Below are 20,909 nucleotides of genomic sequence, written 5' to 3' on the forward strand. Positions count from 1 at the left end.
TCACTCGGAGCGAAGTCATGTAAGCGCAGCTGTGCACACTCGTGCAAGGAACATGAGCGATGGGGTAGGCGACCGATCGGGGTCAAAGCGCCGCCGCTCGAATCTCACGAGCTCCGGCTGAGAAGTGCCCGGGGCGCGATCGGCGGCCATTCTCGCACACGCGGCGTGCACTGCGCGTGGAGCGACACGGCTTTATTAAAGGGGAGCCGCCGAACGGGGGAGAGGCGCACGCGGGGAATCACGCGAGCAAGGCCGTGCCTCGCCAGCGGATGAGCCGGCGCCGACAGACGGCCCCGAGCGCCTCATTACACACCGCTCGGCCGAGACGGGCCGCACTGTGGGCATACATGGCGGCGCTGTCCGCGCCACTGCAACCCAAACCGCCCGCCGTTTCCGCCTTTGCTGCTGGCCTTGTTTCCACTTCATTTACGGAGCCCAATTCTGCTGTTGCGTCGCGCCGCGCGTCCCCGAACACGCGCGCAGTCGTGGCCGCAAAAATAAAGGTTTACCAGCGGCACAATGCGCCGCCGGTCCGATCGCGCGGGGCCATTTGCATGCCAGCGCCGCCGCAGATGGGAGCCGTCGGTGGCGCAGAGAGAACCGCGCGCACGTGCCTGTAACCTTGGCGGCGGCGCCGAAAAAAGAAATGAAAAGCGGCAGAGGAACGCGCGGCTCGTTTGCATTTCTGCGGACGGCGGCTGTGCGCGTCATTAACGTTGCGGCTGTGTCCGCGCGCTCTCCTCTGCTTCGCGTTGACTCGGCGGGAGCCGCGCACAAAAGGAGCCGAAGCGCGGAAACTCCATTCGAGGGCAAACGAACAGATAAGCCAGAGCGCCAAGGCTCGTGCTCAGGAACGCAGAATCGTCGGTCCGTTTCAAGCGGGAACTGCACGAGAGCGTCAATAAATAAAATAAAAATAACGACGAGGAAGCATCAAACGGTCCCGGCAAACAACTGAGCTTGGAAAAAAAAAAACTCTTTTAGCGTGGCGACCCCTCTTCGCAACAGCTATCACAGTTCCGCCGAAGAGTGAGGCAGCGACCGTGTCAGGAGGGCTGGTGTCTCACAACTCGAGCTATCGCCTACCGATCGCTCTTAGAGAGCTCCGAGCGTTCCTTATCGAATCGAGGCAGCGTTCCGCACCGTCCAGCGTTAACAGATAGGTTTAGCGAAGAGTGCAAGCGAACCCGGAGGCGACCAAGTTCGCTATCTTCAGCACACATTAGTCGGAACAGTTTCTACAAAACCCTTAGCCGCTCCCGATAGCAGTACCACTATCTACCACTAAATCTGAGGGGCAATCCGCGGTCGCTTCAAACTCAACGACGCTCGTCACACGGTACGAGTGACACCACCGAGCAGCAGCCACTGCCGGCACGAGCTGGGCACGATGCGGGCTCACGGCGAAAGGACGGACACCTCGCCCCTCTCGAGGGTACAACGGCGCAGCAGCCGAAACGAGCTGGCCATGACGAAGCGGAGTCGCAACAGCTGGAGGGTTGTCTCCCCTACGGACGGCACAGCGCTGCAGCCATGGCCAACATGAGCGGGGTAACCACACGACGCGACGGAACGCTCGCCCTTGCCGCAGCGCCGAACCCACGGCCGGCAGATGCCAACCGTACCACACTTCCGCAGTCACCATCGCCACCAAAGCAGCTCCGGAAGCGAGCTGTTAACGCGAGGGCAACGACGGCTCTAAAGGCCCCGGTCCTGATGACGTCGCCCGCAAGGCGAGAGCGTCGACGAACGAGACGAGCTCCTCCCATTGCTGAGCAGCCGGCCGCCAACGCAAACTCAGACGCTTCATTCGGCACTACGTCGCATCATCGAGCCCGCCACATAACTCTGCGACATTCCCGTGGTGCCGAGGCAATACAGATCTCGCCCTGTGAAGTCGTGAAAGGAGACGCCCACTACTCAACTAAGGGCTTTTATAGTCCGTACGAGACAGAGCAAGTACAGCGTTGCTGTTGTTGTGAAGAACAAACCATCCCCGAAGCCAACGCCGCGACGGAAAGTGCGTTCTGGAAAGCGGACCGAGAAACGTTATGGATAAGACATCTGCGGCAATGTGCACAAATCGCATCGGCTTAGCAGATGGAAGCGACGGCGTATTCCAACTCAGCAAGCCATAAGGTACGAGGCGAGGAACGCCAAGCACGCCAAAAAAATGAATGTCGACAATTAGTACGTGCGTCTAGGGACCAACGCAATTTTTGGAAGGGCCTTGTCAGTTGCACACTAATACCACCGTGACTCAGGGACACGCGGTCCCGCAGCCTATGATACTTGACGCGCACAAACCACGCGATCACGAGGCGTGCCCGCGTTCGGACTCTCCCAAGACTCGGCATCGCGCAGGCAACGAGAAGAGAACGCTAGAACATGAGCCGCCGACTTGCGCGCTGCGACAATACCAATCTTCGAGGAAGACGCAGCCTAACCAAGCAAGACGCGGCAGTACGTCCGTCCACGCTCTGCAGATCCTCACTGAACCATGGTAAACTCTTTATAAACGAGTTGCCTTTTAATTGCGTGTCCAGCCTCTTGCTGCAACACCGATTGAGAAGCACACCATAATCCAAGCGTTTAGTGAGCTCTCGTCTTTTGTTTTTAATGCGAAAGCTTTACTGGCCGCGAACTTGCGATTTCGCCGTGGCGGTGCTCCGAGGAGGCACATGACGTCACAAAACGCACGCTTCGCCGCGGACATTTCTCTCTCTCTCTCGCTCCCCAGTCACTACTGCGCATGCGCCACTATAGCGGTACTCCGAGGAGGCACATGACGTCAGAAAACGCACGCTTCGCCGCAGATATTTCTCTCTCTCTCTCTCTCTCTCGCTCCCCAGTCACTACTGCGCATGCGCCACTAAAGTAGCACCGAGCCACAGGTGTTCCGCCGCTGCGCAGCGTCGTGCCTTTCCTCAAAATCCATCTTTTAATTTTCAGTTTTCTCTTTCTTCTTTCCCTCCTTCCTTTATCCCTTCCTTTAAGGCGCGGTTCGGGTGTCCACCGAGATATGCGAGACGGTTACTTGCGCCATTTCCTTCGCTCAAAAACGAAACAAAACAAGTGAGCCGACGGCGCACATAGAAGTCATTAGCGTTGACAACTTTGCAAAGGCCGTTCATTTTCACGAAAGGAAAGGCGCACAACCAGCTCCGTGGGTCAGTGGATACCTCAATCTCGCTTTCGCTTTGTATAGCCTGGATTAGCTGGGCTAATCCACATTAATTTTTATAAACTGCTCTTCCCTAACTTCTTACTTCGATCATCATCATCATCAGCCTTACTACACCCACCGCAGGGCAAAGGCCTCTCCCATGTCTCTCCAATTAACCCTGTCCTTTGCCTGCAGCTGCGGCCACCGTATCCCCCGCAAACTTCTTAAATCTCATCCGCCCACCTAACCTTCTGCCGCCCCCTGCTACGCTTGCCTTCTCTTGGAATCCACTCCGTTACCCTTAAGGACCAGCGGTTACCCTGCCTTCGCATTACATGCCCTGCACAAGCTCATTTCTTCTTGATTTCGACTAGGTTGTCATTAACCGGCGTTTGTTCTCCACCCTCTTCCTGTCTCTTAACGTTACGCGTTTCATTTTTATTTCCATAGTTCGCTGCGCTGTCCTTAACCCTTTTCGTTAGCCTCCATGTTTCTGGCCCGTAGGTGAGTACTGGCAAGATGCAGCTGTTGTACACTTTTCTCTTGAGGGATATTGGTAAACTGCCACTCATAATCTGCGAGAACCTGCCATATGCGCTCCACCCCATTCTTATCCTTCTAGCTATTTCCCTCTCATGACCAGGATCAGCTGTCACTACCTGCCATAAGCGGACGTATTCCTTCACAACTTCCAGCACCTCGCTACCAATTGTAAACTGCTGTTTCCTTGCTAAGCTGTTGAACATTACCTTGGTTTTCTGCATGTTAATTTTCAGGCCCACCGTACTGCTTCTGCCTGTCTAACTCATTGATTATGCTTTGCAGTTCATCTCCTGAGTGACTTAGCAGGGCAATGCCAACAGCGAGTCGCAGATTACTATATGTGTTCTCCATTAACTCTTATCCCCAACTGTCCCCAATCCAGGCCTCTGAATACCTCCTGTAAACAGGCGGTGAATAGCATTGGCGAGATCGTGTCTCCCTGGCTGACTCCAATCCTTATTGGAATTTTATTGCTGCCTTTGAGCACTCGGGTAGCTGTGCCGCCGTTATACAGATATCTTCCAGTATTAGAGCTGGCTCCAATAGCGAGCTCTAATACGTATGTTGTGAAAAAATTAAGTAAATGCATGCGCGCTGGGCTTCCACATTTTAAGGCGATATTTCGCACCGGGCAACCGCCCACCCTTGTAGGCAGCGCTCTACGAAGGTACGCGCAGCGCTCCAGCTGCGCATGAGTGCGCGGCAAAAGATGGGGCGAGGGAGGACGGCGCAGAGAATTCCTCAGTAACACTGCCCGAGCCCAGTCGGGGGCGTCTAGGCAGAGTTAGTGAAGCATCCACTGGCACGAGGAGGGATCCAGGCATCGAAGAGCTCTTACCGCAGCGACGCGGACAGGGCGCCATCGCTCGGGCCCGCAGCGACGCGGACAGGGCGCCATCGCTCGGGCCGCCGCGGCGCAGTCCCCGATACGTGCACGTACTACTGATCTGGGATGCTTACCTGCAAACAGAGAGGAAAAAGAGAACAGCGACATAAGTATGGGCTGTGTTTGACAGTGCCGAGTCGCGCGTGTCAGAAATGCTTACGCGCGCTCAGCGTATAAACATCTCTCGTTGGTGCATGCGCTGTTCCTTAGTCAACCCGCGGCAGCGTGCAACCAATAGGTGGCACATCTGCACACTGCAGAGCGACTGGCGAGGACGAGGCTGTAGGAAAAAGACGCGCACACGTCGGACGTCCTTTGCCTTGTCCTCGTCTTTGGCGCCATAGTTCGTCATCATTAACAACAACACAATCGACCCCCTTAAGTCCGCTGCGGGACAAAGGCCCTTTCACCTTCAGTTATCCCCGTCGTGCACCCAGCAAATTTTCGAATCGCAACTCACCACCTGACTCCGGCGACACCTCGTGCGTTTTCGTTCTCTCATAATCCACTGTATCGTAACGGACCGTCAGTTATGTGCTTTCCGAGTTATACGTGCCCCGCCCATTTCCTCTAATTGTTTTTAGCGGGGCAACTCCGCTTCCGGGCTTCTTTTCTGCGTTAGAGCTACCGTCGAATGATGAAGGAGCAACTGAAATCGTTCGCATAGCCCAACCACCGCGCACAGCTGCAGACAAGCACATGCCGAATTTCAACATGACCCGCCGCTGCAGAACTTATGCGAGAAAATCGATCTAGAAAAACGCCACCGTGACGAGCATGTTCACTGGCCCTCGGTGCATTTCTGTGAAGGGGTGTGTCTCAAGAGCCTGCCACTGCTACACCACAGGCTCGCGCAAATCGGAGGCTCAATTTCAGCAGCCCCTGTCTGGCGCACGGGAGTTTTAAAAAAACCCGTACACCCGCGATTTTTCAAGCGCACAAAACCAGGCAGCTCTGCGTGATTAGGAGACAACATATGAACCGTAAGAAGGCCGGCGTATCATGCCGAAATAAAGGGAGAGGATGAAAGCGAACGGGAGATCAATTTCGCCCGACCGTTTCGCTTCCACGCAGAACGCGTGCCCTTCGACAAGAGGAAAAAAAAAAGGCAGCTCTCGTCCCCTCCCCCCCCCCCCTTTTTTTTTTCTATCTTCTCTGCAGCCGTATTTACTTAAGCTGATTAAGTTACGCCACAGCGCGCTTCGCTTTGTACGGCCGCAGCAACAGCTGGGGATAGATCTTTCGCTTTTCCCACACGCAGCGCGTAGAAGAAGGAACCGAGCTCGACGGTTCGAGCGAGCTGCGCGCGCGCTCAAAAGCTGCGCAGCGCAGCGCCGTTTTCTCGCCGCCCCGAGACTCATTGTGCTCGCGCGCCCATACAGAGGAAGAAGCCCAGCCGACGCGAGCTGTGCGCGCCACGCGAACACGGCGGCGAAACTCGCGTGCTGAATGTGAGCGATAAAAGACGCCGATTAGCATCGAAATCAATTTTAAGGGCGACGACCAAATCTCGAAAACGCGCTTCCAAGGCAGCCGCAAATTCAGGGAGCTCAGAGAGAGAGAGTGCGAGAGAGAGAGGAGAAAGCTGAAGGCGCATCAGGCGTGGGACATATTTCACCTTTGTGCGTGCATTTGTAGCCGCGCTTCTTCGAGGAGCTGAACGCGGCTCGCCTGCGCAGCTCAGCGTCGTTCCCCTTCTCTTCCCCTCGCCCTATCACTTTCTCTAACCCTCCTCACTCCTTCCTATTTCTTCTTCTTCTTCTTCTTCTTCTGCTTCTTCTTCCCTGCCGCGAAGTTTCCCCAATGGAAGGTGAAAATTAAAAGGCGAAAAAAAAAAGCAGCCAGGAAGACGCAAGAGCAGAAACCAGGAAAGTTGAAGCGCCCAGTCAAGGGAGGATAAAAGAAGAAGAAAATAAAGAAATAAACGGGAGGGAAAGGAACAGGCTGGCGGGAGAGTGAAATTCAATTATGCCGCGTTCCTCACGGGGCGAGCTGGCATCTGCCTTCCACGCATCGTCTCCGGGATTCCCCGTATCTCTTCCGTTAGCGTCGCGATGCGAAGAAAACTTCACGCCATCGCCTCCTTCGTATATGTACGCCACGCAGCCGGGCAAATATGCCTCTCGCGCGCTCGCTGTCGATCAAAGAGCGAAATCGTGTCGGCGCGGCGCGTGCTCTTCTGGGTTCTGCATGATTATGCGGCAAGCAGGTACTACTACTACGCCCGCTTACGGCCGCTGGCTGCAATAAGGCTCCGTGCCATGCGCCTGCCGGGTTAGTTCCTCTTGCACGCGCAGAGAGCGGGCCTTTCGTGCAACGTTCACGGCGCGTTAACGTGTTCGACCTTGGAGCCCCACACGAAGGCATTCGGCTCGGTGATTCAAATGAGAGCCTTTAATTAAAACAATGAGACTCGTAAAACTAGGATTCACCAATGCATGCCATACGAGGGCGCCGCTTCCGTGTAAGAGCAACTAACAACAACAGCAAAAACGACAACAAAAACCGGCGTCTGCGTGCAACAAAACGAACACTGCTGCGCCCAGAGTAACGTATAGTGCGTTCGCGAGAGTAACGCAATCCCAGTGGGAACACGGGTGTTTGGACGCGGTGGACGACTGGGATGGCGCGATCGGAGGCGCGTGGGAGGGAGCAGGTTTCCCGACGCTCGGAGATCAAAGAGCTGGAACGCGGGGATCAAGGCGAACGCCGCCGCGGAGCACTCTTGAGGGAGGTCGGGGATGTCACGGACGACGAGGAGCGCAGTATACACACGGCGCGCGCCACAAAGGCCCAGAGAACCGAGCCGCCTACACAGCTCGCCGCCACGGGACGCTGCTAGTGGGGCGCGCCACTTGGCCGGCCGGGCATGTGCAAGGTTGCCGAGAATGAAAGTGACGAGATGTCGCCGCTGGAGCAGCAGGTGATCCGCCCTTTGTTCCCGCGGCAGCGAGAGGAAACACGTCTCTGCCAAGGCCAGCGTTCGCGGGGGCGCAGACGGCGGCGCAGGATGAATTAAGCGCCGCGTCGCCGTCGTCAGGAGCGAGTCAGCCCTATTTATAGATGCGGCGACCGCTGCCAGCCGGCCAAGGGAGCGCAGCAGCGCCCATTCATGAAACGTGCCAAGCGTAGACGCGGCCCTCCTCCCCGCCGCGGCGTCCGGCCGAGAGGAGGCGGCCTGTAAACGGCGCGACCTAATCCGGCGACGCCGCAGCGAAAACAACATTTTTCACCCCAGCCACCGCGAAAGAGGGACGCGATTGCGCAGTCGCCATTACCTTGGCGGAGGAAAAGAGCCCGCCTTGGGGGCCCGTTACGGGCTTTCGTAACACGACCGACGCTTCTGGAAGCTTGTAATTGCCATTTGTAATGATCACGCGCCTCGTTGTGCGCTTCGCTTGCCCCGCTAGTGGCGGGCACCCTGTTTATTATACGGACACTCGTTTGAATTCCCGCGCCATGAGCGCACGCGCTTACGCAAAGGGCAGCTGCACCGGCACTCGGAATCGCGGCTCCCACCCCCTCCTCAAGCTGGGCAGGATGAGCCGTGGCGCTTCCGGCTCGTTGCGCGAGCGCTTGCGAGATCTGCGCACGGCGATCACGACGCGCGATTGCGCGACGACGACACGCCGAGGAAAGGACTTCTCCGCAACTGCTTCGCTCGCACAGAGCGCGCCGGCCACCCGGCTGGACTCGCGAGCGAGTTGGCGCCTCGCTTCCCGGGCGGCGGCGGCGCCAGCCAGCTGGCTTCCAGGGTACGCTGCCTGCTTAGGCAGGCCACGTCCACATAAGCGGCTCAGTCGGCCACAGCAGCGCCGATCGAGATTTCTCGGCGCCTATTTTTGCCGCCTACTCTCGGACATGACGGCCCCCGAATGTAGAGCGCACCGCCGGCCGCAGATAAACGGGCGCAAAGACGACGGGCCGAGACGTGCCGCCGCTCGGTTCGTCAGTAAGCGGCCTGCGCCTCATCGCCGCCCTATTGGGCAGGCGCGCCGCGGCGGCCTGATTCAATAAACGCGAGCCACCAAAGCGCCCCCCCCCCCCCTCCCTCCCACTAAGCAGTGCGCGGCCTGGGTTTAAACTCGAACTGGCAAGAGCAGAACCAGAAGCCCGGCCCTCGCCGGCAATCAGCTCTGCGGGCTTCACGGCGGACGGACACTCACCGCAAAGGAAGCTGGAGCGCATACGAATCAGCGGCGCGGTCAGCGCGACAAAGTGAATAAACGCACCACTGCGAGTCGGCGGATGAGCCGGACTGCCGACCTCCGCGTGTGGCGTGCGGCACTCTTGCCCACAAAGAGCAGGAAACGCTGAAGCGCGGAACCCGCAATTCTCGTCAACTGCAAGACCCCTCTGCAGCTCCATCGATTCGAATACTCGTAGGTGCGAATAAAGAGTGAGAGGCAAAATGGCGAATGAAGCAGCACACGACACGTCACACTTCTACGCACTGTATACATTACGCGCTCTATTTAAGTGGCCGGAATTCTGTCTAAGCATTAAGAGAAGACATGTAGTTCTTGAGGTCTCTCACCGGTGCCAGCATGTCAATTCACTAGGTAAAGTGTTTCCAAAGAATTTTATTTACCGATACGTGTTTGGACGATATATATCCCTGCCTGCTAGAAGACGTTTATCGGGAGCTAAAGAAACTGACATTCCCGCCTATAGACGCCACCGTGACGAAGCAGTCCGATTCCGTTCGTTCGCGCAGCGCCCTGAATATCAGGAGATGTCGCCCACTTCGCGCGATTCAATGGGCTCATAAGGACGAATTAAAATTCAGCGCTCTGCTATTGAACGCAAACCCCTCAACGTCGCGGAGCAACTTTACCACTCCGCTGCGGACAAGTTGTGAGGACCTTAAGGTTACAGTGGGCGGGTGGTTATCTTGGCGGATGTGCCACGCGAAGAAATCTTGATATTTCGCCTGGGTCGTCTACTGACAAACTGACGCATACAGAGACCGCAAAACCACACGGGCTCGAAATTAGCCCGATTCGCCACCGAACAAAGAAACAAAATGAACGGGCTCATGTCCAAAACTCAGGCCGCACCTATTCCTCCAGCAAACATGCGCAAAACACCGAAAAAGCAGAAGCGCACCTGCAAAAAGAATAAAAATCAGGACAAAGAAACAGGGAACACCAACAAAACAAGAAAAAGGCGACGAGTGCACCAGCAGCAGATCGTCGCCCCGGCTACCGTGCGGTATACTGAAGCGTCCCGACAGCAACGACAAAAGAATGAGATAGTGCGGGGACATAACACCACAAAGGCTTCCAGGGAGGGCCGGCTAAGCGGCGCGGAAACGAAGAATCACGTAGCGTCCAAAAGGGACACGAAACGTGTGCAGTTGACAACGATCAGCGCTGGACCCGGAGAGCGGCTCAGCGCCAGCACGCTCAACGGGCACTGGAGCGTTTCGGGCCCTCGCCAGTGACGGCGCCAGGCGCCCCCAACACCGCTACTGGCGGCGATTAAAAGCGCCGTCACGTACGGCCCTATTTTGATCATGGGTGGAGGGAGGGGGGGGGGGGGGGGGTGTACAGTAGCTCGAGAGCTGCTGCGAGCGCCCGCAGCGACGAGACACCACGCGACGACAACAGCAGAAGCGCCACCGCGATAGGGCGCCCGCGTCCCAACACCATGACTCTCCCCTCATCGCTCTCCCCCTTTTTTCCGCTACCCGGCTCTCGGTGGCCAGACTGTGCAGGAAACTAGGTCCCATCATGCACGGGTTGGACAGGCTTAGCAGTACAGGCTTTCCACACTGCAGTTATATCGCGACAGTAGAGAACTGCAGAAAGGTTTGCGGCGTATCGTTGCATTCGGTCGCGTTGCAAATTTTCAGTGCAATGCAGACGTCATCCGACAGAGCGTCTCTCATTGGCATTTGTGTCCTCTTCCTAGCAAATCAGCAATCGTGCTGGTACACACCGGTCACGTCCCGCCCTTTGGCTAACCATGTTTGTTTCCCACTGCTATGGAAGGCGACCTTCTCACATCACCTCCGCGTAAATCACTCGGTGCTGAAGAATGGCCGACAGTGCCAAAGATATGCACTCTAGTGGAGGTTAGGCGCCACCTTGCCTCACTAAGCGCAACATCGCTTACAGGTAATCTCCTAGACGAAGAACGGCAAACGGAGACGAAGAAGACATTGGTTGACGCCATTCGATTACTATTAGGTGAGCTACTGTTTCCAATACCCAGAAGCGCTAGGCAAGTCCTCGACGCCCTAAGCCCATTGCTTCAGAGCCTTGAGTAGGCCCGGCCTACCATGCAACTATTCTTTGCCTTTGGGAAGAGATTTGAGTGGTTCCGGCTGTATGCAAACATTGGACGTTGATGTACTGTTCTTGTTTTCAAAACACCATGACGCACCACTTTCCATGGACGCGTTCTATGGACGAAACTTTTTTTTGTTTCTTCTTTTACTCCATCCCCCCCCCCTCTCTCTCTCACACACACGCACACACAGCTCCCCCCCCTCTCTCTCTCACACACACACACACACACACTCACAGCTCTCTCTCCCTCACACACACACACACACACAGCTCTCTCTCCCTCTCTCTGTCACACACACACACACACACACCAGACAAAAACTCCGCGCTGTAATGTAATTATATACAAAGTACTTAGGATGTTTCCATTTACCAGGACGTTAGAAATGCTCCTGCGATATATTCCACTGATTGCGCAAGTCTCACTAGCTGAACATCCGCATCATCTAATTAATGATATCACTCGACCGACAGCGTTGCTCTTGCACTCCATATCGTGGCCGAACATTATTAACATGGATAATACACCGGTTATGTTTCCTTTTACGATGCACGGCGCTATTTAGCGGTGTATTCAGTAGCCATCCGTCAATCCAGTGTCCATCCTTGCACTAGGCCCTTGTGTTTCACGTTTCCACGTGATGGTTTCCCTTGATCTTCAGTGGGCTATATCCGATGTGACCAACCCGCTGCATCGTCCCTCGTAATGTGACGCTGTAATCATGAACCGCGGCAACAATTTCTTGAGTCCATTTCCCCACCAATTTTAAACAGGTAGTCGAAATGTAATTTAGGTGTCCGCTTGGAAAGGGGACGGAATAATTTTTAACACTCACTTTCGCCCCAGAAACGCAACGCTTGCACACGAAAGCCGCAGTATCCAACAAATGAGTGCCGAAAGTGAACACGGCTTCGAGCGGGTGTTTGGACTGGGCCTCAGTGTCGCAGTGTGTAGGGGGCGTGGTAGCTCGTCAGGATCATTGCACGCTGCGTCAGACGCAAACCGTTAGAGTGTCTCGGACGCTTTGTACACGCAGCACACACGGCACGGGTGCACTGGCACGCAGAAGAGACGGCCGGCTGAAAAGAGAGGCCGAAGTGCGGCACGCAGAGCAAATCGACTGGCCAGGGCATAATGAAGCGTGTGCGGCCGCTTCGATCGCGAGAGATGCGCCTCCAGCGTTGGCTCGCGACGGGAGCACAAAGAGGCGCGGACAAAACTGGTTACCGTCTCGCCACCCGACGTCACGTGAAGACAATGCAATCGCAAGACGCGCGCCGGAGCACGCCTCGGGACATGGGCCCGGCGCACCAGCGTCCCCAGGGTCGGCCCAATTGCATCGCGGGGCTCGCTTCGCCGCCAAACTTTGCGGCCAGCCGGCAGAGGAACGGTCGGAGGCGCTAACAGGGTTACTCCACACCACGGCGGCCGCCACACAAGTCCCGGGCTAAAGACCTCCGAGCAGCGCGTCCTTGTCCCTTATCAGACTGAGGCCGGACGCGCGCCCCTGCGGCCAGTTGATTATTAGAGCCGGATGCGGGCGATTAAGCTGCGCGCCCACAAATGCGCAAGGACGCGCACAGGGCGGCCCCAAACAGGGTCCAGCCACGGGCGCGCTTTCGACGCCTCCGACGCCGGTGTATCCATTCAATCACGCCCGCGCGGTGCCAAGTCGGAGCAGCGGCAGAGGCGTCCGCCCATCGCTCGGACGAGCGCGCGCATAAGCGGCCAGTTCGAACGGCGGCTGACTGCCCGTTGGCACGCGCGCACGGACGACCGGAACGCGCTCCTGCAGGCGGACAACCTGTAATTTCGCGCTCAGCCGGCTTCCCCGGCGAACGCGCGCGCGGAAGGCAGCAACACTCTGGCGCGGTCAAGACGCCGGGGAATTAGCCGTGCCGAGAGCCCCGCGGAGCGCGTCCGCTCACGGATGGGCATCCTGCGGCGAGCGCCTGCCAGGGCCGCCGGCGTTGCCATGGCCGCGCGTCACACGCCGGCGAAGGGTGCGTCACGAGACCCGCTTCCATTGTCGCATTCCTCCGAGAGCGGGTTCCACGCGCGGGTAGCCGGGGAGGAAAGATGCGGCAAAGTGCCGGCGGGGGCGCTTCGAGCACGAGCTGCCCTTGGTCAGGCGCACGCGACACGTTTGCGCCCAGCCCGACAACACGCACCTGCCCAAACAAAGAGCGTGGCGCTTCGCGACAAGGCGACAATCAATACGCGTTCCAAGTCAATGTAGGTTCAAAGCGCGATTCCATGGCCGTCAAAAAAGGAGGGCAGGCCAAATGCATTACTTATAGCTAGCCGCATAAACAGCACAACAAATTGAGTTTGCTGAGTTCGTCCCATTACATAAAAGTTGCTTTTTCACTTATTTACGCCTCGCACATTGAAAGAATGGAAAGATCCTCCCGGTGGTAATGTACCCAGTGCATGCGCTATATGCCCGTCTGTACCGAAACTTCAGCTGGCATCGTAAAAATGTGAACAATCACGGATGTACTAATGGCTTTCGTGCAACCATATTCTCCTTCCAACCTAAGAAAACACTGCGTACACAAGATGATTTATACGTGTATAATAATAGCTTTCGCTGGTCTGTTTTTTTTTCTTCTCGTACCATATACTCTCTTCTGAAAAACCCCTGTTTAATGGATGAATAACACGCAACAAAGGCCAACGCACGACAATTACACGCCGCGCACGATAATTTGGAAAGCATACGATGTAACGGATCTACTCTGAGAGCCAGGTGCTTGGCACTGTGTTGGGCAGCAATGCGAGCAATTTTGGTGCAAAATCTGCGCACGCAATGTGGTCAAACCAGCAAAAAGCGCGCGCACCGTATTCGTTCGTTACGCTAAGTTATCCGGATACATTGAAAAACTACTAAATATTACAAAAACGACAACACCCACAGCATTCAACGAGTCGCTGCAGGGCAGCCTGACAGGAGTGAATGGCGACATCTTTTGACACTGCAGTACATCCGGCGCGAGACCGCGGTTGCGCCAGGCAGGAGAAGCAAGTGATTCCCGCGTTTCCTGACGGCACCGTAAGAAGGGTGTGTAGTAATTAGTCTTTCAGCAAAGCGGAGACGTACACCGGTTTACCGCATACCCCTCCTGCGCATGCGCACTTGAAGGGGCGCGGACAAGTGGAGTCACTGCGCGTGCGTAGCCGGCGTCCGGAAAACCGGCATGTGTCTGCGCTGGTACATCTCCGCTACGCTAAAAGCCTCTATTGGCATATAGGTACAATTGCGCACGATGGACAAAAGCAAAAGGCGAAACGACACGGTGCTGATGTTTCGTCCTGTTGCAACTATATTAAGCCCGAATCAAGCCGAGGGAGGCGTTTTGTTTCTAGCATGGTTTCCTCCGCAGAGCAAGCCAATGCGCCGCGAGTGTCGACTCGCGTAATTTCCATAATAACGTCGCCGCCACTTAAAGTGCACGCACGGTGAAGTTGAAAATAAACCCGTAGAAAAATGGCAGTCTAAAAACAGGGAGAGGGGGGAAAAACGATAACGCGAAGACGGCACAGACCGGCGGATCTAAAGGCACCGAAAGATCTGGGTCACGAAGCCAGGCCCACAGAGCAAGGCGGACGCTTATGTGCGACCAAATCTTTTGTCAGCCGCGCAACAGCGAGAAGCCCGATACGAGGCTTTGTGCCTCCCCCAAAAGTATGTGCATTAATTTCGCCCTTTTACTGTTTCGTTTCCCCTTTTGCCTCGCCCTTTGGAGACGTGTATAGCCGGCGGGAACCAGATAGCAATTGAGAATGGCGCGCGCAGAGCCAGTTACACGCAGAAGTCTGGACGACTGGAAAAGAAAAAAAAAACTTTTCCTTCGGGTATAGAGTCTACGGCGCAACTTTTTTTGCCTCGTCTTACCGCTGTAGAACGGGTGGGAAGGGGGGGGGGGGGGGGGGAATAGACGGAGGGAGAAAAAGGGAAAGAAAGCTGCAGGTTTGGGCGACAACGCCCCCGAAGGAAATGGAATGAAGTAGAAACAAACGCAAAGAAAACACAGGCACTCATCGATTGAGCCTGCAGTCTGAAAAGACGATCACAAGCTCGCAGCCTTATACCCTGATTTCTCTGCCTCCTACGTATTTTGTTCTCCTCAGTTGCTCCGTTTGAATTCTTTTCAATTTTTTTGTTTTTAGCGCGCTTTATTCGCTCCCCGCTTGGTTTTATTGCGAGCTCGTTGCGTGAACCATCACTTTTCGTGTTCGGCAACATCGGAACGGCGCTTCACACCCGTCGGGGACGGCAGTCCCTTTTCAATTTTCCGTCGCCGACCGGTGTCATTTGTTCCTATCTGGGATGCAGAAACAAGAAGCGGCCCCGCTGTGCGTGCCGCTGATCGATCAGGCGACAGAAAGGAGCGATGCGCAAAACGAAACGACACATAAAGCACCCTGACAGGTATATTCGACAGCGCCATGCATGCGAAAGCGAACATTCGTGACTGTTAGTCGGTTGCGCACCCACACGTGGCCAGGGGAATAGCTCGCAAGGGATGCGAGGGAGGGGAGAAAAAAAAAAACAATTTCGCGTTTACTCCTCTGCCGCGCAGAATACAATTAATGAACCCACTACAGCGCTGGCGCGCTGTCATTAACAGGCGATCCAACGCGATCGTTTCTTCCGCTATTATTTCCTGCGAGTTAAAAAAAAGAAAAGCAGGCTAAGAGAGTGGTAAAATCGTTTTGACTCGTTCTTTTATTGGGACAAAAGAATTGGAAGGTGTTCGGAACCTCTGGAGGTTCGAAACGCGCTGACACGGAGAGGTTTCCAGACACAGCAATAAACGAGATGACACCGTAGCAAATAAGGCACTGACGACGAGTGCTTTTTGCGGAAGTGAAAGGGCACCGGTGGTGGGGGGTTGACCGGAAGAGACTTCCGTGTGGCAGTTGGCGAAGAGGAAAAGAGGACGCAAATGGGAAAGAGGAAAGAAACGAATGAAATGAGCATGACGGATGTGAATAGGCACTCCAATTTTAATAAACATTACTTAGTCACTAAAGGATGCGAAATACTGAGCGTACTTCGGGGTGGTACGTGGGGTTTAACGTCTCGAAGCGATACATGCATGCGCTATGGGGGGACATTGTAACGGAGACCTCCGGGTTAGCCCTTTCATAGACGATTTATGACGGAATCAAAATAAAAAAAATGATTACCTCTACATAACGCTGGCTAATCAACCCACATTCAAGAGACAGCATCAGAATTTTGTTATCGCCGCTAAAATTTGAGAAATTATATGAATTCGCCAATTGGAAACAATTAGCACTTTGGTCCATTTCGTGCCGCTCGCCCGAGTTCTGTGCAAGACCAAATCGAAGGCCTTGAGCCACCTCGAAGGCGAGGCGCAGTAAACAATTTTTTAAATCCAACAAATGTTTCCCTACTTTCCCCGCAATTTTCGTCTGACAATAAGAAGCGAGGAATCGTGGCGCCTTGGCGCCTTCTTTCTCTGCACACAGCTTGCTCCCAGTGGCGCCTAACATTCTGACCGCAAAGCGCTGCAGCTGCTTCGAACACGATGACACCAACTTTGCATGAAAGCTCCATGTAGTCGCCACGGCGAATACAAGGAGTGCGATCGGTTTGTGGTGAATTCGCGGTACTGGGAATTGAGGGATTAATATATACACCGCCCAGGGTTCTTCACCGTGAGCCGACATTGCACATCTTCGGAAATTAGGCCGCCGCAGCCGGGATTCGATCCCGCGGCTGTGGTATCAGCAGCCGAACGCCAAAGCCACTGAGTCGTCGCGGTGGGTCACACGCGCTTGCAACTCAGAAGGTGTTGTATTAGACTGAGGCTGTCCAAAGGGAGCAACCAGATCTAAACGGGACCCGGCGGAGATGATGTAGCTGCCCTGACGCACGGCCCAGCGTTAATAGAGAGTTTTAGTTTCACGTACGCAGAGGCTTCACGTACGTAGAGCTCTTACGGATGACCAGTGCGCATGCGCAGAACGCAAAGGGTATGCGCGAGTCTCACGTACGCACGTGAGATTCGGATTTTTACGTTGCGGTCTTTACGTTGCTTGCGTCGACAAACATGGCGGCGCCGTGCCCGCCCGCTTCACAGCGATAACAGCTTCGTCGTTAATCCCGCGACGCGATATCGTGTTCTAAACTGTAGTATTCGCCTTCGATTTGCCCACTCTTACCCTCGCATAAAGTTTCAAGCGACAAATAGTTTTTTGTTTTTCGGATATAAGGGCGATTTCCCAGTTGTTCAGCCTCACGAAGCAGCGCTCCGATGCAGTTCGACTGGCTTGGCTTTGACTCGTCTTGTCTTAGAGTAGCTACAGCAGTGTCTTCATCTGCCAGTAGATGGCGCTAGGAAGAACGCGCGGCGTCTGTCGCATACGTGCCACTAAAAGGGTTTGAAACGACATGCGCGTATGCTGCGTAGATTTCTCACGTTTGCGTGCGTGAACTCTGCACGTACGTGAAACAAACTCTCTAACAAGTAAACCGCGGCTCGCCTATGCGCAACAGTTTACACGGGCATATGCGCTAGCCCAAGAGCGCAGCCCACCTCCCGCCGGTTTTACAAGGTCTCGCATCGGCGCACTCAGCTCTCAGAACTGCGTTCCGTCTGCGCCCGGTCCCAAGTGCAAGTGCCCCGGCGCCTCCTTCCAACCGTTCTCACGGCCGCGATTTCAACACGAGGCTCTGCCGTGAGGACCCGCGTGTCAGGCCTTTAAATAGAGGACATTTCTTTCCTCGAAGACTGGGCTGTAAACGATTAGCCAACCGCACACACACACACACAGCCGCCGCTGCGAGTGAAAGTGCTGCGAAAGAAATTAAAAAAAAAGGGGGGGGGGGGGGGTGAACGAGTGAGGGAGAGCACCAGGCCGGCTAGCAGCGGCGGTGTGGCGCCGGGGAAGCCAGCGGCGCTTGCGTGGCGCCCTTGATCGCACACCTTATTATAACTTTCGCCGCCAGCAAAGCGTTTCTTCCGCCGCATACCAGCGCGTTGCGCCACCGCATGCAAACCGCGCGGAGAGCGCACGCGTGTCGCGGAAAACAAGGCCGCGCGCCCCTCAAGACGCACCGAGCATGCGCGGGGCGACTCACGCGCGAGCGATGGAAGCAGAGAGAGAGAGAGAGAGAGAGGGAGAGAAGGGACGTCGGAAAAGAAGGGGTACGCGCGAGGGGAAGCGTCGGCGGACCTCCCCGTGTTTACATTTCTTCGGCGCCCAGGGAACGTACACGTACTACGCGAGGGAAGTCATTCGCGGAGGGCGGCATTTAAAGCAGCACTGTTTCCGCCCCGCGGCTAGGGAAAGGGGTAGCTTGTTTTTCGCCGCCGAGCTTCGAGTCGAGAGGATTTCGTCCTTTTTTTTTATATTGCTGTTCGGGATGTTCCTTTTCCTTGCTCCCTCGCTCAAACAGGTCGCTCTTTCCGAACCTTTGACGCGCCTCTTTATTTAGCTTTTTTTTTTCGCCTCAACGATTTTTCCAGCCAGCGCATACTCACGTGTCACGTGACCTTGTCCTCGGGCTCAAGTTTGAAAAACGCAACGAAAAAAAGGACTCCGAGTGACTCTTACAAGGTTGCTGGGCAGAACGGAAGCGACATGAGTCATAAGCTGAGGCAGCCTGTGGTTACGGACGCCACATGATAACCACTCTGGCTGGTGACTACAGGGGCGCGCTTCACTCGACCGTTTCCAATCCGCTACCGCCGCGGAGGCATTTTCATCCCAGCCAAGCAAGCATGTCCCGCCAACATCTTGTGACACGGCGTCACACTAACGCGACAAAGCATGGCATTAGTCACCTGCAAGGCGAAATAGCTACCACATGACGGCCGCCCCTCATTTCACCACTAGCAACACGCTCGATGAGCGTAATGTATAGCAGTAAATGTAATTTTCTCTGTAGGCCGCACTGATCTCGTCAGATGTTGAAGTGCTAGAGACGCCAAATTTCGAGGCTATAAAAAGCTTGTTATGGGCTTCCTCTCTATCTAAGATCACCCACGGCCAAGTATTCGATACGACCAACGCTTGAAATGTATTATAATTCAGCTCCGAAGATTCCTTAAATGCTCTTTATGACAATAGAGACCAATCGCTAGCGCGATAGTTGAGTGACGACATTGAAACTTGGGAACGATATCAGTGAATATTAGTGACATCACATGACAGTAATGTGATGCACTATGAACGGCGACGCGCGACATCGGCCAGGCGCGGCGTCGGCGACTCGACAGTCGGTGGGCTAATATGCCGCCGGTGACGTACTATGAGACGACGACGACCGGAATAGTATTACGAATGAGCGAAACGAGCGACTATTTTCATATGTTCGCCCTTCAACACTCACCTGCGGTACGAGTAGCCTATATAGCGAGTCCCCGCGGGGTTCGTATGTGCCATGTCGGCGATTGTGGAGAGCGAATTCACAAGTTTAGCGAGGACCAATGGTCATCGAGCATGGTTTTCACAACGGTCACCTATCGACGATTGCTTACATCACAGGAGCAAATACATGGAGCGGGAAACGCCACTGCTAGGCGGTGTGACCTAGTACGCCGACCAGCGCTGCAGGCGCCCGACAGATCGGCCTAGCTGGTGGACAATTAATCATAAATTAAGCCATTTTAATTATTGCAAATGGGAGCCGAGCATACTTCTAGATAAAGCAACATAAAGCCAAGTATTGGACACATTGGAAAAAGCAGTTGCAACGAGCGAGAAACGCCCGCGTTACGCGGTGTCAACAACCTGGATATAAAGCGCTCCCCAAGCTGGCGGCGATTGCTGCAGAGTTACAGCAATGCGTAAACAAATAAACGTACAACGGCGCAGAAGAGAAGAGATTGTTTAACCTAAGTAGAACGCAGCTTGCGATTCATGCCGAACGAACGTGCAATGGCTGCCTGCATACACATTGCAGATATATATGTAAACAACAGTAGCGCTGAGGTGCAGTCGTCGTCATGGGCCCATTCCTGGAGGAGTTACGTACTCACGCAGTAAATTCCCAATCGTGTACAATTACCCTGAAGCATTCATTTAGCTGCACGGGCGGAGCAAAGTGAGGGTAGCGACGGGCATTGGTCGGTACGAACAGTGAGGCATCGTGTCCTTGTGATGTGACAAGGGCATCGGCCGACTGTCACACTGTCGGCTACGGGTCACCGACACAGAAAGTCCGCCGTGCATCGGCGACGGCAAAGCTAAATGCAACGCTGCAGAAACCGCGTTGGCATACACGGTAATGCCGACTGAGATCGGCCCAAGCGAGCCGCTTGGTTTCAGAACTCGGTGTCTTCCTTCGCTCTTTTTGGCAGTACCGACCAAATTTGCCGGCATTTCGAAAGGCGCTGCTATGCACAGCATGTGTACAGCAGTCCGTGTGTCACACAACTTTTGGGGCCAACATGACCAGAGCTGCTGCTCTTCCCTGGTTGTGACGTCGCAGCACGCCCCGGCGCTCAGAAACCGAAACCCAAATCGCTCAGTACAAAAAAAAAAAGCGATAATAAGTTATTTACCGCGCACACATGAATCGCGGAGCACGTACCACGCGTACTGGGGCAATGCGCAGCGATTGAAACAAAGAACACGCCAGCCAATAAATTTGGTGTCTCCACCTGTTTAACGACGCCCCCAGTGGACGTGACACAGTGCTCCTGTATGCAGCTCCTCCCACGGTCAGTTCTCGCCTCGGACTAGAAGCATCACGCGGAGACGGTCTCACTGCCAGGATTGTTGTTTATCAATAGTGGGTGATCGAAGTCGCATGCAGTTCCCCGGTGCGAACGAGTCGCGCGGCGGGCACGGAAGTTCCGAAGCAGAGCTTTCCAGCAACGTTCTTATGGCGGACAAGGACAGCATTCTGTGCGAACACCGGGCACGAAGCGGGGCCGCACCTATTCGCAAATATTTTCCCTCGCGGGAGCCGAGCGGCGAGAAAAAAAGGAGACGCTTCAAAACAAGGGCGCGCGGCTCATCCGAAGCCGGCGA

The 20,909-nt window shown here is 55.0% G+C and overlaps 1 protein-coding gene across 1 annotated transcript in view; it reads right to left on the bottom strand.

The window, feature by feature from the left end:
- Positions 1 to 20,909, bottom strand: part of LOC144113230 (Krueppel-like factor 6) — a 225,989-nt gene that overhangs the window by 116,404 nt on the left and 88,676 nt on the right. The window lies entirely within an intron of this gene.

The sequence above is a fragment of the Amblyomma americanum genome, chromosome 1 (genome assembly GCF_052857255.1).
Source record: "Amblyomma americanum isolate KBUSLIRL-KWMA chromosome 1, ASM5285725v1, whole genome shotgun sequence".
In the NCBI taxonomy this organism is placed as follows: domain Eukaryota; kingdom Metazoa; phylum Arthropoda; class Arachnida; order Ixodida; family Ixodidae; genus Amblyomma; species Amblyomma americanum.